This window comes from Ochotona curzoniae, unplaced genomic scaffold (genome assembly GCF_017591425.1).
Source record: "Ochotona curzoniae isolate NIBS_2020 unplaced genomic scaffold, NIBS_Ocur_1.0 contig_66, whole genome shotgun sequence".
NCBI lineage: Eukaryota > Metazoa > Chordata > Mammalia > Lagomorpha > Ochotonidae > Ochotona > Ochotona curzoniae.
The window spans coordinates 23,557,540-23,574,453 of record NW_024466512.1 but is presented as its reverse complement, the minus strand read 5'-3'; positions in this window follow the sequence as shown (position 1 = coordinate 23,574,453).

Below are 16,914 nucleotides of genomic sequence, written 5' to 3'. Positions count from 1 at the left end.
ACTCTCAAGAAAGAGGTCATGAAATATAAGTGCTTTTGTCCAAGTAAATAGAATAGTGTTTTGGATCTCTGTTCAGTGATTTGTTTTCCCAGTCATCAGCAATTCCTTGCCATCTCCTTTAGCACATATCTTTCAAAACCATTATTAGTTCATTTGCTACTTCAGAATTAAAATGAGTTACATATATATATATATATATATACACATATTTTTTTTAACACTGAGTCAGATTTTCAAAGACCCAAAGCCCTGTCTCACAAGTAAATATACTTTTGCATGTCACATGTATTGGGATCAGTGAAATTCTGCTTCAATGAAACGAATCACTTTTACCCACTAGGTATCTGTAATTTAAGTGTATTTCAAAAGCAAGTACTCCTAAGACTAAGGAAGAACTTTAATATAATAAGAATCTGCTTAATTATGAATTTTCATAATGTCTAGTTAATAATACAACAGTCTGTAAAGGTTTGATGCCTCACTTCTTTAATGTATTAAATGTTTTCATCATAACCTTAAGATATTAAAGTCAAGAAAACAAATTATTTATTTTCTTAATTCCTAATGAAAACCATCTCTATTCTAGCATAAAAACTGTACAGTGATGTCCAACCTCAGGACATCAGGGGAATGAAATCAATTCAATAACATTTAAAGAGTTCCAGATACCCTGGATAACTCCAAGATAATCCGATTCTTTGGATTAGTTTAGGTACAGATTCCTAGAACTTTTATAAATATTTTTCTCCCATATTTTGTGTGTTTTTTGTCTTCCCTTAAACTGCATGTTGTCAATAAATTATTAGCCTTTGATTGATTGATGTTTCTTTCTTACCTTCTGTGTGCTAGAGGTCAACAATCTGCATCTCTGCTTTGGCTTAGAAGTTGGCCCTGTACTTGGGTTACCCATATGGTAGCCCTGGAGTTCTAGATGCTGTAGGTTCCCTACTTCAGCCTGTCCCAGCTCCAAACGCTGTGATCATTCAGGGAGTGAAGCAGCAGATGGAAGGTAACTCTCAGAGAGAGAGAGAATGTATGTATGCCTCCCTTTCCCTCTGTAACTGTCTTTCAAATACATTAATTAATCTTAGGGGGAAAAAACACTCTGCTTCGTGTGTACTAAATAGTCTTTATAGAGAAAAATCTTCGATATCTATGAGCCTAGATAAGAAATTTCAAACTGTAACAGTCCCAAGAAATTGAAGATTAACTGATTCAGTGATTCCAGATTTTCAGATTTCAAAGTAAATACTAGTTATTACGGAGAAGTGTACATGTTTGCCAACTTTTCATTTTGACTATAACGACCCTAAAAAAAGATCTATTGACTGCTTGTCACTATCACTTTCCAAAAAGAAATAACATTTCAACAACCAGAAAGAGCTGAAACAACATCAAAATAAAAGGCAGGTTTTAAACTAAATAAACAGATTTATGAAAAATCACTATATTATCACATTTATCATTTCATCTCAGACAAATGGAAATCTGCAAGTCAACAACATGTGTACTGGGATTAATACATCCTGAGTTTGAGGCCAAATCTAGTTAGAGTTGCTGTAAGATGTACTTACTTTTTGATGAGTTATCATGGATTTCATTTAAAATTTTCCTGGGATTTCTTTTCTTACTTTCTGTTGTCACAAACTCACTGACTCTATTTGACACCTGTCTTTCCTTATATTAAACCTTCAGAGCCTAATTATCTAATTGTCTATTTTCCCCTTCTGGAAGAATCATATGTAGCTATGTAATAGCAAGCAAAATTACCCACTTTAGCAGAATCTGAAAATCACGAATATCTCATCATTTACTGCTTTTGTGCTTGTCCTTAATAAATCAGGGGTGTTTTTCAAGATCTTGTTTTTCTCATGTCCAGGTATGGTGCTCAGGGTTATATAAACATTATCTTATTAATCTTTAATGCTCTGGGAAATAGATATAATTATTTCTGATTTGCTAATGAGAAAATTGAGACTCAGATGTTGAGCCATTTTCTCATGGTACATAGCTAGTAAGTGACAACACAGGACTGAAACTCAGAGCTACCTGATGGCAAAACTGTATTTATGTTCTTAATCCTAAAATCTAAATATTACGTACCCTCTATAACTTATCAGTGTACAGTGGATAAAAGTCTTGTAGTAAGAGTTGGAAGACAGAGTTTTAAGTCCTGACTTTGTCAGATCTAGCTGTGTGACTCTAGGTAAAAGTTGGAGCACTCAGGAGCCAGCTCTGTAGTATTTAATATAATATCCAAAAACAGAGTAAGAATTGAGTAGGATTATGTACAAGGAAAATGCTTTATAAACTCCAAAACATACAAATGTGCTGCTTCTTATTTGTTCTTTTACACTGACTCCCATGCTTAGCACAAACATGTCTCCTTAAGTTATGACCATGGTAAGAATAAAGCTATAGGGACCGATGGCTGACACTGTCACATAGCCAGTAAAGCTGCCCCCTGCAGCATCAGCATCCTATTTGGACACTGGTTGGAGTCCTGACTGCTTCACTTTTAATCCAACTCCATGCTAATGCACCTGGGATGATAGCACAGGATTACCCACACATGTGGAAGGTCCACAGTAGCTCCCGGATCCTGGATCCTGCTCCTGACTTCTGGCCTCAGACTGACATAATCCCAGTCATTTCAGCCACTTGGAGCTTTGGAGAATGAGCCAGAAGATGCAATTCTCTCTCTCTCTCTGTTTATCTCTATCTCTATCTCCATCTCCTCCCCCGTCATTCTCACTCTTGTGCCAACTCTGCCTTTCAACTAAAGAAATAAATATTTTTTAAAACCTGTATATAAATATCATAGTGGTAAGCTTGAAACAGAAAGTCAGCTGTATCTAATATGACGTCAAAAGTGCAGTAATAAACAAATTTCTACCACATGTTTCAACCATGAAGGTTCTTCTGTCACTTAGCGTCTCAAACAAAAATGTTGAGTAGGTTTTCCATGATTTCTTTAACTTTCTACTAAAAAACAGGAAAGAAGAGTTGGGAAAGGACCAGCTGCTTATGATTGTGCTACTTTACCATAAAGACATACCTCTGTTCTGCCTGGAGAAGAGACAGATGACACCACCTTCTCCATCTAGAAAGTTGAAGAAAAAAAGGCATTTTTAGTTCTATGACTGTTTCACTTCACCACACAAGAAAATTCTGACAGGACTGGCCTGATTCCTTTTATTATCATCAGGTAGTAAATTCACAGGGGAAAAAAATCACATCAATAATAAATGTACTTGATTATGAGTTCAGTTTGAAATACGTTAGCATGTTTGGGAGTAGAGAAGACAGTTATTTGAAGCACTGTTATATGTAGAAAATCAAAATGGAAAAAAATTAAAATTATCCGTATCCATTAAAGAGTCTATACCACCTTTGTGTGTTCTTCCTTTTATATAAGGGAATTTTTAAAAGTTTATAGATGGGAAGGAGTGGACGGTGCTGTGCCGTTTAGGACATTCACATAGCATATCAGAGCCTGCTTTCAATCATGACCACTCCACTTCCAATCCAGCTTTCTGCTCATGCACCTGAGAGGCAGTGGATGAGGGCCAGCAACTGAGTTTCTCCTACCCAAGTGGGAGACTCAGACGGAATTCAGGGGTCCCAACTTCAGTCTGGCCCAGTTACAGGCATCTGGAGAGTGAACCAGTGTATGGCAGGTTTTCTCTCTCTTTTCATCTCTTCCTCACTCCTCCCTCAGCCTTTCCCCTTACCTCCGTTGTCCTTTCTTTTAAGCAGATAAATTAAAATTCATATTTCAAATATAAAGTTCATGGGGAAAACAGAATTAAAAGATACACTTGGGTAGACATCTGGCCCTGTGGTTAGAACACTGGTTAGGATGCCTGCATCCCATACCTAAGTTTGAGTCCCAGTCCCAGTCCCCATTCCAGCTTTCTGCAGATGCAGACCCTGGCAACACTGAAACTCAAGTAGGTAGGTCCTTGCCAACCTCCTGGGAGACCTGGCTTGATCCTGGCTTGGGCCTTTGCAGGCATTAACGGTCAGACCCTCTTTCTTTCTTTCCCTTTCTCTGTGTCTCTTTGTTCCTGTCTCTCTCTCTGTGTTTCTGAATAATATTTTGAAATAAGTTTTTATTTAGATGAAAAAAATTGAAATCTCCATGAACTTTTTGGAGAAGAGATAGATGACACTACCTTATCCATCCAGCAAGTTGAAGAAGAAAGGCATTTATAATTCTGTGATTATTTTGCCTCACCATACAAGAAAACTCTGGTAGGGTGGTCTTGATTCCTTTTATTACCATCATATTCTATGCAGAAATTTAAAATATATATATATTTTTTAATTTTACACCAACACAAATTTAGTTCCCAATCTCATTTCCATAAATTTTTTTGAAGTACCCTCATACATTCTGGAAAATCCTGCAAAACATTTTACTGGCAAAAGCATGACATTTTTAGTATGACAGACTTTTACTAAAGTCTAGTTCACATTTTACGATCTGCTAATGTAACTGTTGTTGCACAAGTTATTCATCCTTCCCCAGCCTATTTGCCTTCACATGCACTATGAAAATTCAGTGAAGTACTACCTTAGCACCACGTACATTATTGCTATTTAACAAGTCATTTCTCTTCTTCTTGTTGGAGTTAATGGTGGAACTGAATTCTTCACAGATGGAACAGAAGGAAATTATATACCTAACACTGAGGGTTTTGCGTTATATAATAACTTACATGTATATACTTCCCTTTTATGCTCACAGCACAGATTGAATAGGCTTTCAATCCATAATTCAGGTAAGTAAAACAGATTCTAAAAGTTCAAGCCGTTTCTCAAAGAGCTTGAGAGTAAAGCCAGCTCTAGTTTGATAATTAGACTATAATTTTGGTGTATTTGTTACTGAAAATAACTGAGATACTTTGCATACAATATTCCAAGGGTAGGGCCCGGCGCGGTGGCGCAAGTGGTTAAAAGGTCCTCGCCTTGCACCCCCGGGATCCCATATGGGCGCCGGTTCTAATCCCGGCAGCCCCGCTTCCCTTCCAGCTCCCTGCTTGTGGCCTGGGAAAGCAGTCGAGGACGGCCCAAAGCTTTGGGACCCTGCACCCGCGTGGGAGACCTGGAAGAGGCTCCTGGCTTCGGATTGGCATAGCATCGGCCATTACGCTCACTTGGGGAGTGAATCATCGGACGGAAGATCTTCCTCTCTGTCTCTCCTCTCTGTATATCCGCCTTTCCAATGAAAAAATAATAAAAATAAATCTTTAAAAAAAAAAAACAATATTCCAAGGGTAAACATTTAGATTGCCTTTCACAGACTATGGTTTACTAACAATTAGCCAATTAGACAGAAAGAAAGATACAGACAGAGGAGAGACTGTTCATTCTACTTTCCTAGTTAGATGGTTCATAAGAATTAATGCTAAAGACAGATTTTAAACAAGCTAAATATATGCATCTGTCATGGTAGCCTAATGGCTAAAGTCCTTGCCTTCCATGCACCAGGCTCCCATACAGACACTGGTTTGTATCCTGACTGTTCCACTTCCCTCCAGCTCGCTGTTTGTGACCTGGAAAAGCAGTAGAGCATGGTCCAAAACCTTGGGACCCTGCACTCACATGGAAGACTCCTGGCTCCTGGTTCCTGGCTCCTGGCCCAAGACTCCTGGCCCAGATCAGCTCTGTTCTGGCCATTGTTACCACTTAGGCAGTGAACCAGCAGATGAAAGATTTATCTCCCTGTATCTCCTTCTCTCTGTAAATCTCACTTTCCAATAAAAAGACTAATAAAATAAAACTTTAAAAAGCTAAACATATTAATTATCAATATGTATCTCACTACCATAATCTTAACATGGAGAAACTGGATCTTTAAATAAACTTTTAGCTGGAATGCAATTATTCACCTACCCTTAAAAAGTGATTAGCTTGATTAACTATGATTGTAGTTTTTGGTTCCCTATTCTCAATGCGTTAAGTTCATAGTAATGCCAATGTTGATAGCGGAAGGCTTATATTGGCTCAGCCCATTACTCAACCATCAAAATCAACTCCTAAACTCTTAACTCCACTAGCAAATACTTATTTAGCTAAATATTTTCCCTCTGTCTGAATTAATATCTAGATCTCTAATTGTTCAAAGTAGTTTTGTCCCCACATAACCAGATCCAAATCCTTCTTTTGTTCTAAGTCAGTTATGTGACGCCATACCAGCCTCAACTCTCACCAAAATTATTCTACTTCTAGCCCTCTTTAGTCACCTACAGACACATGTTCTAGGGAAATCCAATTAATTTCTATAATTCACCTAAATGCTAAGTTCTTAGGATTTTCTGAAATCTGACCAGTGGAGCAAAATTTTATTCCCTACCTTTAAATATTTATAAATAATCCTTTCCCCATCAGGCAGAAATAAAAATAATATGATAATCTAAATCAGTGATTCTTATCCATGGCTGCACACTTCAAAATCACCCGAGGAGTTTTTTTTTAACAACTAACTTAAGTGGACTCTGAACATCACCTGGATCCTTGACTATACAACTTTATTTCATATTTTATTTTACAGAGTACATTTAGATAACAAGGGATATAACATTATTTGAATCTATTTGGTTCCTAGACTTCAAATAATAACAAGTTCAGATTCAAAGGGATATTTCAAAAATTACTGCTATTTATTTCATTCCTAAATTTAGACAACAGAAAGTTCAGACTTTCTGTACAGGATCATCCTAAAAGGGAGAAAAATCAGGCAAGTAAATAGCATCAATCTTATTAACTTTACTGGATTCTCAATCATTCATTACTGCACTCAGGATATATTTTAGAGGCAGGCCTGTGGTACAGTGTGTTAAGCCACCACTTAGGATGCCTGCGTTCCATATTAGAATGCCTGGCATAATGTTTTGCCTCTTCCTCCATCTCGTCCAACTTCCTACTAACGTACATCCTCAGAAAGCAGCAGATGATGGCTCAAGTACGCAAATCCTTTTTACCAGGTGGGAGACCAAAAGAGCCTCTGGGCTACCAGCTCAAGTGTGGTCCAATCCCTTCTGTTGCAGAGAACAAACCAGTGGATAGAAAACCTATATCTAGCTAGCTACCTTTCTCTCTATTTCTAGCTTTCTCTTCTTAAGTAGATTAACATAAATAAATAAATATTTTCAAAAGGAGATATTTTCACTTCACACCACCTGATTGGCAAAATTTCAAACACCAGATAACACTAACTGTAGATGGAATGACATGGAAACCTTGCATGCTGAAGGGCCATTCTGGAGAATGTCTAGTAATATGTACATAAATTCAGTATGTATACTCCCTAGGGCCCAGCAACCCCACTACCAGGCATAAGCTCCAGCACAACTCTGAAAAGGTATAGAAAAGAAATGTAACGAGGATGGCCAATAATAAAGTTTTGTAGGTATAGGAATTTTTGCCTCTGAGGCACTAAATTAAAGAGTGAGGAATTGGAGGCTTAGATATCCATCACAGAAAAATGGATGTGTAATATTATTGACGACAGCTGTTACAAGCAATGAATTAAATGTATTCAACAACAAAGGTGTTTTTAAAATACAATAATACGCCTGAAACATACACCAAAAAACAGAATATCTGAATAGTATAATAATGTTAACACAAACTGAACACACAGGAAATAATTTACAATGACACATAAACACAAAGCATATACATCAAAACACATTAGAGGTGATAGTTACAAGATAAATGTTAGAAGCAAATAAAACAAAAGACTTCGCATAGACCAACGTTTATAAACATTCTGCATGCAAGGCAGTACTTACCAAATTTTCTGGGAAATCAAAACAAGTGATTCTTATTGAGTGCTGACTGTGGGGCCAGGTCCTTATTATCTCCCTAACCTTGGAATCCAAAGATGAATTTATCGATTTTGTGTATCTATTGATCTATTAATTGCTACATATGTAATTTTATCATAATAATAACTGAAGCATTTCATAGCTTTTCTTTTTAATATGTCCAGTTTTGCCTGATTTTTATCTGTTTAATAGCTATGGGCTGCCTACTGCAGAAATGCTACAGTGCCATCTGCTGGCACATTTTAAATTCCTCTCCACCTATCTAAAAATTAATTTTCAAAAAGGAAAACACAAACTATCATGTCCATCATAGGGTACTTGGACCTGAATGGAATGTTTAAAATCACCTAATTCATACCCTGATTTAGAGAAGAGAAAACACCCACTAACAAGATTTCATGTCATTTAAGGGACTCTAGCGCACACACATTATGTGCACAGCACAACAAAATCCAAAGTCATTATTGGAGTCTGAGGGCAGTCAAACAGACAAAAGCGATTATTGTGGAAGAAAGACTCAAAATACATGCAACTACTCTAAATAAAGCTGACACCCAAGTATAAACCTTTTCCTCATTTTTTCAGGTAAAAAATCTAACTCCCCAACCCATGCAGACCAACAATAATATGAGTCCTTACAATAAATAACTTTCTCATAGTACAAGTATATGTGTAAAATATTTTCACGAATTACCTCAATTAATCTTAGTAACAACTCTAAATGGTAGATCGTAATAGCTTAATTTTTTTAAGATTTTTTTTTATTGGAAAGGCAAATACACAGGACAAAGAGCGAGCGAGAGAAAGAGAGAGATCTTCTGTCCAATGGTTCACTCCCCAAGTAGCCACAACAGCCAGAGCTGAGTCTATCTGAAGCCAGGAACTAGGAGCCAGAAGCATCTTCCAGGTCTCCCACATGCGTGCAGGGTCCCAAGGCTTTGGGCCATCCTCAACTGCTTTCCCAGACCACAAGCGGAGAGCTGGATGGGAAGTGGAGCAGCCAAAGCAGGAACCAGAACCCACGTGGGATCCCAACGGTGTAAGGAAGGTGAGGACTTTAGCCACCAGGCTACTGCTCCAGGCCCAGCAGCAAGCATATTTAAAAACAGCAGCAGAAAAGTAAGCAAGTTTTGTATATCCCAACATGTCAATGGATCCAAATATCCACACAAAGTATGAAAGGCCTGAAGTACTCTTTCTGCTCTGTGAACCCATAGAATCAATTGACCAACAATTCCATAATCAAAAGCCCACAAGAAATATTTAGGAAAAGAGGCCATATCAAACTATACAACGGTAACTGAGGCAAAGGCAACGAGAAGCCCAGATAAAATCAGAGGATGGACACAAAATCAGGATGTCTCAGAAACTAATAGGCCAAAATTATTATCATACACAGATGTGCATGTCTCTCTCTCTCACACACACACACACACACAGAGAACACTAGGATTTTAAGATTAAAAGAGCTCTCTTACTCCACTACACTCTCCTCAATGTTCAAGAAAACCTACTTTTTGCATAACATTTAAAAACATAATCAATCTTATGAAAAAAAATATTGTAAGAGAAAGAAACTCAAAGTCGATCATCTCCCTAGCAATGATAGCCATCCATGAGAACCATGAAGGCTTCAATTTAACATAGCAAAAGAAATTAATAAAATTAGACCATACGAAAAAATATATATCACAATTATAAAAACTCTGAAGCAGAGTGATAAAACTCAGAAAAGAAACAATAAGGAAAATAACATTTCACCCAGCTGCAGGCAATTTCCTAGGTTGCCTTGTACCTAGGCAAGTGTTACACTACTGGGAGATAATCAACCAATTGCTGGGAGGCATGTTGGTCCTGATTAATGCCAACTCTGTGTGAACTGTACCAATGTACCAGCGTAGTTGCCTATTCTGCTTTTTTTAAGAGGACAGAGCAAGCAGAGTGCCACCAGCCAAAACCACCCAACTGCCATCACCGTCACAAGGACGAGGGGCATGTACCACTTGCAGCCAGGGATAGGTAAAAATGGGGGCCATTGACGGCTTGTTTGACATACATAAAATGATTTCTAGGGGCTTACATGGACCAGGCAACTGCACTCGCAGGTAACAGAGGAAGCTGAGATGGGGTGAAACAGAAGGAGGAATCCTGAGGGGCTAATTGGGCAGATCGGGCCAGGCTTGGTTGCAGTACTTGTTGGTGTCCATGAGATCTGTGTTTGGAGGCAAGTGCGATAAGGGTTCCTAGGGGTTGCCCCAACTAGGCTGTAGCACCCACTGACAAGTGTTGGGACTAAGGACAGGCCACACCAGTCTAGGCCACAGCACCCACCAGCATGTCCAAGGTTGTAGGACATGTCTGGTAGGGGATCCCTGGAGATGTCTCTGCTAGGCTGCAGCATCCATCTGTGCATGTGAGAGCTGGGTCTGTGGAGTGGCCAAGGACAGACTAGGTGACAGCATCTGCTTTCAAGAGCTAGGATTGGAGGTGGCCCAGGCCAGATGGACTGTAGCACCAACTAGCACATACAAGAACCCAGGCTGAGGTGCTCCTGGTAAGGGACGCCCCTGCTAGGCTGCAGTGCCTGCTGGTACATGCAGAGCTGAAGCTGGAAGCAGGCTGGGTAGAGCTAGGACATGACACCCGCTGACACAAGCTAAAACTGGGACTGGGGCAGACCAAGTAACAGTTTTTCGAAGCCACCCTGACTAGGCCATAAGACCCTGTGGTAATCACAAGAGCCAGGCCTGGGGCAAGACTGACCAGGCAGCTGTATTCACTGGTACATGCATTAGCTAGTGCACAAGAAAAAGGTCTTGAGACCTCCCACATGAGGTTTTTTAGGGAGCTCCTGAACTAGACCACTACATTCAATCTCCAACCTCACGGAAGATCACAGATATGTGGTCTGACCCTGAAGCCCATATTGTAGCACTGGACCACCTTGATGGCTAGTTCTTTTTCTGTTTGTTTGTTTTTTTTTTTTTTAGGAATTTTTGTTTCTTTTTTAATAAAAAGTCAGATTTACAGAGAGAAGCAGACAGAGAGAATGATCCTCCAACTGCTGGTTCACTCCCCAAGTAGCCATGGTAGCTGGAGCTGAGCCAATCTGAAGTCAGGAGCCAGGGACTTCTTCTGGGTCTCCCATGCAGGTACAGGATCCCATCCTCAACTGTTTTCCCAGCCAGAAGCAAGGAGCTGAATGGCAAGTGGAGCAGACAGGACACAATCTGGTGCCCATATGGAATCCCAGCGCATGCAAGACAAGAACTTTAGCCACTAGGCTATCGTGCCAGGGCCAGTTGCTAATTCTTGTGCAAGAATGGAGAGCATACCCAGATCAACAAGAGAGAAAAGACAGCCAGCTCATACAAGCCAACAGAAGACTTTGAGTACCTCACCAAAAGGTGGGAAGAAGGACAGGCTAGACAACACTCCACCTCAGACATTACAACAAGCGCCTAGGTCTGTAGGCACACTAAGGTTCATCAGGACAGCCAACAGGCCTCAGAAAGAATTTTGTACCTCTGGTGTAACAGAGCTGACCACCTCTCAGGACAATCAAGACCAAGACCAGTCAAGTAAGACCCTTGGGACTTTCTTCCTCACATGGGGGCCTCAAAGGTGACATCAAACAAATTATCCGCCTCCAGATGCTGATGTAGTGTGATGGCAAGGAGCAGTCCTCTCTCCCTTCTCCACTGTCCCAATGCTCCCATGGACACAAGAGGCAAAGGTGAAAATCATTCATCTCACACACCTTTTCCTTTTCCCAACCTATTCCATCCTAATTGGAATAGGAAGTGCACATGGGACTGTAACCCCTTCACTTTGTAATGCATATTTTTAAAAAGAAAACATAAAAATATTGCCTTCTAAAAAAACAAGAGAGGGATAAAAAGGAAACAATACAAAAGAATTTCAGAGCAAGTGACAAAAACAGAAAATAGATGTTAAAAAATATCTAACACATGCAAAAGAAAGGAGAATAAAATAAGAAAAGCTATAATTACATAAAACTGCATTTTGAAAGGGCACATTGCAACACAGAATGAGCAATCACTAGTAAAATACTAAGCAAAAGGAAAAGAAATGCTTCTTTGGACACAGGAAACTGGGCTGGTCATCAGTTTTTCAATATTAATACTTCATTTTAGGAGACAATAACAAATTTAGGATACTCAAGGATATAAAATACAAGCCATGGATTTTATACCAAATGAAACTGACTTTTCAAGTATAAATGTCACAGGAAAACTATTAGGTGCATACAGAAATTCAACAAATATAAGTATTGTTCCCATGAGCCTTTCTAGGTGAAATTATTAAATAATAAAATCTAGTCATTTGGGAATAACTAGAAAGAAATGGGTTGAGAACTAATGGAAAGCATTAACCATATATTTACTTACAGAACAAAGACTATATGATAGCGACAAGGCAGAAAAACAGTAGTCAATGGCTACATGGTCCCACTATGTAAATCCAGTACAATTATCAAATAATGGGAGGGATAGGAATTCTGGCACAGAGAATTAAGTTGCTGTTGATATGTCGACATTGCCTATCAGAGTGCCTGGCTCAAGTCCCGCCTCTGCTTTCAGTCCAATTTCCGGCTACCACGCCTAGGAGTCAGCAGATGACAGCTCAAATATTGGTTTCCTGCCACCCAATTTGGAGATTTGGAAGGAGTTCCTGGTTCCTGGCCCTGCTCTGGCTGTTGCAGCCACTGGGAAGTAAACCAGTGAATGAAAGATCTCCTTCTTCATTTCTCTCTTCCTCTCTCATTCTCTCTCTTCCTTTCAAACAAATTAACAAATAAAATGTAAAAAGTGAAAGGAATACAATAAATCAAGTGATTGACTTGTGATTATTAAAAGGGAGCAAAAGGATATTACTTCAAATCAGCTGCTGTTAGAGAAGAAATGAGAGTGAGAAGAGACTGGCTAATTTCAATATTGTTCACAATAGGACGTCAAAAGAGAAAAACCAAGGTACAAGAGTACTAAGACATATGGAAGTATTAATCTTCTAAAATACTGATTTATTTTACTGACTTGATTTCTGAACCATGTCAGTGCTTTATTTAATTATCAGAGAAAATCAGTTTTTGAAATTTTCTCTTAAAATTCAAAGCTACCTAAATGTGTCCCCAGTTTGGGACATAACCACACAGGGGAACTACTTTCAGTGATGTTAAGGCACAGTAATTTACACATCTTTAATAATCATTATAGCTGCCAGTAGGGTTAGTACTTTTATCCTTAGCCTGTTACATGTGTAATGTGAGCTAAGCAAATGAATTTTAGGTGCTATTTTACTCTATTACACGTAGCATTCACAGAGCTCTGAAGTTCTAAGTAAAAACTAAAGTCAAACTAGGATAACGTCCAATATTAAGAAATAAAAAGAATAGGTCAAATAAAACATGGGTAGCACTATACTTGAATGGGAAGTATTGCTACAAATTCAGAATGTATTTGGCATTACATTTTTTAGTTCAGATTAGTAATGTAGCCTACAAACCATCACCAGTCCAAAAGGGTCTCTGACGTGATAACGCCTATAAAGATAACGACATGCTTCCTCTCTGTCCCTTCTCTCTGTAAATCTGACTTTCCAACAAAAATAGATCTTTAAAAAATAAATACATGCTTACTTTAAAAAAAAATACTGTTCAGATACATTAGAAATATTTATGAAAATATCTTCAAGCTTCCAGTTGGTGTTGAGGAATCCTATACAGCATTTATTTGTGGTGAGATTACGTATACCACAGCAATATTAGAAGTAAACAGCCTTTGAGCTCTGATCTCATCTGTCTGATTTTAAAGAAGGGCTACAATTCCTTCCAAAAACTACTCTGGCCTTTGTTAACAGGCTGCCATGACTTAATCTACAAACCCCAACTTCCTCTTCATTTCTTAAGTTCTTACTATTATGAAAGTTCCATTTATGTAAAATCTAGCTTGTCAAGGATTACACAAAATTCAGGCTAGACTGTTATGCTTGTTAGACTTTTTTCAAAGATTTATTTTATTTTTATTGAAAAGTCAGATATACAGAGAGGAAGATCTTCCATCCGATGATTCACTCCCCAAGCAGCCACAACAGCTGGAGCTGAGCCAATCTGAAGCCAGGAGCCCAGGAGCTACTTCTGGGTCTCCCATGTAGGTGCAGGGTCCCAAATTTTGGGCCGTCCTCAACTGTTTTCCCAGACCACAAACAGGGAGCTGGATGGGAAGCAGGGCTGCCGGGATTAGAACCGGCGACCAAATGGGATCTCAGGCGTGCAAAGCAAGGACTTTAACCACTATACTATCATGCCAGTCATGGAATTAGGATATACCCTGATATTTTGAAGTGAAGTTGCACGTTGAGATTTAGTTTAGAATACTCTAAATGTTGAAATTATTGAATCTTGATGATAAATACATTGGTGTTGATACTACAATTCTATCCTGGAGGTCACCTGAACACACTCCACAACAAAAGGGTTTTTTAAAGTAAAAAATAAAATCACCACCTGAGAATTCTGCTCTTTCTATCTTTGACCTAAATGTAATCATTAGAAATGACTAACATGAAATCTAAGAAAACTGGATTCTAGGTGCCAGTGCAGTGGCACAGCAAACTAACTCACAGCCTGTGTTACTAGCAAACCATACTGGCAGTGGTTAGCGTCCCCACTGTTCCACTTCTGACCCAGCTCCCTGCTAATATAATAACCTGGGAAAACAGCAGAGGATGTTTAGCCCTTGGACCGTTGAAAACTACATGGGAGATACAGAAGAAGCTCCTGGCTCCTGGTTTCAAACCAGTCATAGTGACCATCTGGGGAATGAACCCTAGGATGCAAGGTCACACTCTCTCTCTCCCTCTCATTCTTTAAAAAAAAAATCGGGGCCTGGCATGATAGCTAGAGGATCCCATATGGGCGCTGGTTCTAATTCTGGTGGCCCCACTTTCCATCCAACTCCCTGCTTGTGGTCTGGGAAAGCAGTCAAAGACCCTGCAGTGGAAGACAGCCCAAAGTCTTGGGGACCCTGCAACCGTATGGGAGATCCAGAAGAAGCTCCTGCCTCCTGGCTTCAGATTGGCTCATCTCCAGCTGGTGCGCCCACTTGGGGAGTGAACCATTGGATGGAAGATCTTCCTCTCTGTCTCTCCTCCTCTCTGTTTATCTGCCTTTCCAATAAAAATAAATAACGCTTTTTTAAAAATTCATATTCTAAACCTAGGCACTAAACTTTGGAGAACCAGATCCAAGATTTAAATGTTCCCTACAGGCAAACATGGGACTAATCAAGAAAAACAAAGACAAATCTCTCTTGTGTTACTTAACATGGATTTATATGGAAAAAATGTAGAAAATGGACAGAAAATGTAGAAAATGGTTAGAGGGGTGGGTGACCAGATGGATAATGGAAAGACAGATCAACACAGGAACAGGTAAATCATTCAATAACTGACAATTATCCCTTCTTGTTCACAGTTCTCCTCAGTGAATCCCTATCCTCTCTGGAGGTGGTCATTATGTGGCATGAGCCAGGAATTTTTCTTGACCTTATGCCCAGTATTGAATGTTGGCGACCATGCAATTTATTACACATGGAACACTTCTGAGAGACCAAAAATAAAGTGAATTTTCCTGACAAACTCTTTATGGTCTCCTTAAGTATTACCTGCTTCAGTTACCAGGGCCAGAAAGAATATCCCAAACAGCCTCTCCCTACCTTCCCCCTCTATTTTTTTTTTGTAAAGGTAAGTTTCTAACATGTATTTATTTTTATTTCAAAGGCAGATTTACAGAGAGAACAAGAAAAAGGAGAACAATCTATCTACTGGTTCACTCCCCAAATAGTCACAATGCCAGAGCTGAGCTGATCCAAACCCAGGAACTAGGAACTTCTTCCAGATCTCCCCTGTGCTGCAGAGGCCCAAAACCTAGAGCCTACTTTCCCAGTGGCTGCCCATGATGGAGGCAGAGGATTATTTCTTAAAGATTATTTTATTTAATTGAATGGCATAGTTACAGAGACACATAGACAAAATAGGAGAGAGACAACATCTATCCATTTTTTTACTCCCCAATTGGCTGCAGTGGCTAAGACTGGAAAAGGCCAAACCTAGGAATCTAAAATCCCAGACTCGAATGGGGGCAGAAGGGTCCCAAGCACTTGGGCTGTCTTCTGCTTTCCCAGGAACATCAGCAAGGAGCTGGATCAGAAGTAGAGCAGACAGACTTGAACCAGCACTCATACAGGATGCCAGTATCCCCTCTATACCACAAGACTGTCCCCCAACAGTCCTCCCTCTCCACTTAATTCTAACCTATTTTCCTATATCCCTTCAATCTCACGCTCCATATAAGCACCATTTGTTTTTAATTCTCCTGCTTTACAACTTAATCATTTTTCCGAGTCTTGTCTACTGTCTCTCTTCCACAAACAATCCTGCACCCTTCCTGAGAGCAATCAGCATTACCCCAGGTGCCATCCCAGATCAGCGTCTTTCACAGCAGAACTTCTCAGAGTTGGAACTGTAAGAGAACCCTCCTTCTAGGAATGAAGGAAGGGACCGCTACAGTAAGGGCTGTGTGTGTGATGGAGACAGAAAGACAGGGCATAGAATCTAAAAAAAAACAAAAAAAAATATTGCCTTTTGCAAGAAAAGGGTCCCAGTTGGAGATTATTATGATTAGTGAAATAAGCCAGTCCCAAAAGGAAAAATATCACATGTTCTCTCTAATATAAGACAGCCTTTGTGCAAAGTATAAAATAGATACAGGTAATCAAGCATATACATATTTTATCATAGATGAACTATATAATGAAGACTAGTATACTAGGAAGAAAGGATACATCACAGTACATGTCTTTACTCCAGAATAAACGTGGAACTCCCAATGAAACATTTAAATATACCTTTTACACTACAATACTGCATTTTCTACCTTTGCCTATATATACCATGCCATGACACATTAAAATAAGAGTTAAACTTGTAACTGTTACTAAGGGACTATACTACTGGGATAATTCAGGGGGAAATGGCAGGAGGGGAAGACAGGAGG